The 2,435-nt window shown below is 46.5% G+C and overlaps 1 non-coding gene across 1 annotated transcript; it reads left to right on the forward strand.

Annotated features, from left to right (window-relative positions):
* The first annotated feature begins 1,448 nt into the window (after positions 1–1,448).
* On the forward strand, positions 1,449–1,531 carry trnal-uaa (transfer RNA leucine (anticodon UAA)). Its single transcript has one exon. It is a non-coding gene; the product is annotated as a tRNA-Leu (tRNA).
* The last annotated feature ends 904 nt before the right edge of the window (positions 1,532–2,435 follow it).

A 2,435-nucleotide genomic window follows, 5' to 3' on the forward strand; every position in this document is an offset into this window, starting at 1 on the left:
TGAATCCCATTGTCCAGCATTTGGACCGTCGCCCTGCAGGTTCAGGTACTTGAGGTGCACATCCAGACTCCTTTTAAATGAGTTGAGGGTTTCTGCCACAGCTACCCTTACAGGCAGTGAGTTCCAGACTCCCACAGCCCTCTGGGTGAAAAAACCTTTCCTCATCTCCCCTCTAATTGTTCAACACATCACTTTAAATCTATGCCCTCTAGTCACTGACCTCCCTACTAAGGTAAATAGACCCTTCCCATCCATTCTATCCAGACCCATCACAATTTTGTACATTTCAATCAAATCTCCCCTCAGCCTCTTCTATTCCAAGGAGAACAACCCCAGTCTATCCAATCTTTCCTCATAGCTGCATTTTTCCAGTCCTGGCAACATCCTCGTAAATCTCCTCTGTAACCTCTCTAGTGCAATTACATCCTTTCTGGAATGAGGTGACCAGAACTGCACACAGAACTCAAGTTGCGGCCTAACTAATGATATATACAGTTCCAGCATAACCTCCCTGCTCTGATATTCTATACATCGGCTAATAAAGGAAAGGATTCCATAAGCCTTCTCAACCAACTTATCAACCTGTCCTGCTACTTTCAGGGATTTGTGGACATTCACTTCAAGGTCCCTCACTTCCTCTACACCTCTCAGCATTCACCCATTAATTGTGTATTTCTTTGCTGTGTTTGACCTCACCAAAGGCATCACCTCACACTTCTCCAAGTTGAATTCCATTTGCCACTTTTCTGCCCACCTGACCAGTCCATTTCTCCAGCTCTCCTAATGAGCATTTCACCACGTGCCTTGAGCTGAGTTACTCATCACAGAATTCCCACTATCTGATTTACTCTTGTAGCCAGAGTATGTATATGAATGGTCCAGTTAAGCTTTTGTCAATGGTAACCCCCAGGATGTTGATGGTGGGGGGATTCAGCGATGGTAATGCTGTTGAACGTCAAAGGGAGATGGTTACATTCTCTCTTGTTGGAGATGGTCATTGCCTGGTACTTATGTGGTGTGAATGTTACTTGCCACTTAGCAGCCCAAGTCTGAATGTTGTCCAGGTCGTGCTGCTTCTGGACACGGACTCCTTCAGTATCTGAGATGTCCCGAATTTGTCCTTTTATGAAACCTTGGTCAGGACTCACTTGGAATATTGTATCCAGTCTTGGTCTCCTCACATGATGGGTGATATTGAGGCTTTGGAAATGGTACAGAGGAGAGACATTCGACGAATTCCCAGTAGAAGACATCTTGGTTATCAAGTTAGACTAAAAGAGTTGGGACCCTACACCTTAGAGAAACCTAGACTGAGGGGTGATCCGATTGAGGTTCATAAATAATGAAGGGTCCAATTTAGCATGGGAGAGGAGTCATAACTTTGTTTTGGAAAAGGCCAGATGGCACCCGGATCACATTAAATTTCATTTTCAGTGGTGGGCTAATGTACCAGGATGGCCGAGTGGTTAAGGTGTTGGACTTAAGGTCCAATAGAGATGTGCCTGCGTGGGTTCAAACCCCACTCCTGGTATCTGTGCTGACAAAATGTTACTTATTCTGTCCCTGACTTTTGCCTTGCACCATCATCTCTTCTGTCATTTAATCACACTTGCCTTCCAACTGATCACAACTGCCTGTTATTTGATCTGCCCCAGCACCGTTCCTTGGCTCTGCGCTTGCTTATAAACTGGTAAATCTTTAACTTAATCTCCTCTGTACCCTGACAATGACCTTCTCATCCTTCCTTGATTGTGGTTCCTCACAGGATCCGCTGCCTCTCCGACTCCCCTCCAGGTCACTGAAGGCCCTGAGCCTTGGTCTCGCTTTATACGCTAGCTGGTAGTTGATTCCTTGCAGGTCTGCCACCGCTCAGGAGAAGCTCAAGACCCAGATCAAGCGAAGTATCAAGAGGAATGTGAACAAAGGCTCCCTGGTGCAGAGCAAGGGACAGGGCGCCTCCGGCTCCTTCAAAATCAGCAAGAAGGAAAACCCAGGGAAAGGTGGGAAAGAAGGTGAAGAAACCAGCAGCCAAGAAATCTTTAGTGAAGAAACCAGCAGACAAGAAATCTTCAGTGAAGAAACCAGCAGACAAGAAATCTTTAGTGAAGAAACCAGCAGACAAGAAAGTGACAACAAAGAAAGTAACAGCCAAGAAAACGAGCAGCAAGGCGGCGGCAACGCCAAATAAGGCGGTGAAGAAAGCAGTGCTTCAGAAAAAGTCTCCTGCGAAGAAGGTCAAAAAAGGCAAGAGTGCGGCGGGCGGAAAGGCGCTGAAGAAAGTGCAGACATGGAAGAGCAAGGTCAAGCCGAAAGCAGCGAAGTCTCAGAAAGCAGGGTCTGGAAAGAAGTGAAAGCGCGGGAAACTTGTAAACATCTGAACACAAAGGCTCTTCTCAGAGCCACCCACATCTCTCAGGAAAGAGCTCATCCCCTGA

Source organism: Heterodontus francisci, unplaced genomic scaffold, assembly GCF_036365525.1.
Source record: "Heterodontus francisci isolate sHetFra1 unplaced genomic scaffold, sHetFra1.hap1 HAP1_SCAFFOLD_121, whole genome shotgun sequence".
Classification (NCBI taxonomy): Eukaryota; Metazoa; Chordata; class Chondrichthyes; order Heterodontiformes; family Heterodontidae; genus Heterodontus; species Heterodontus francisci.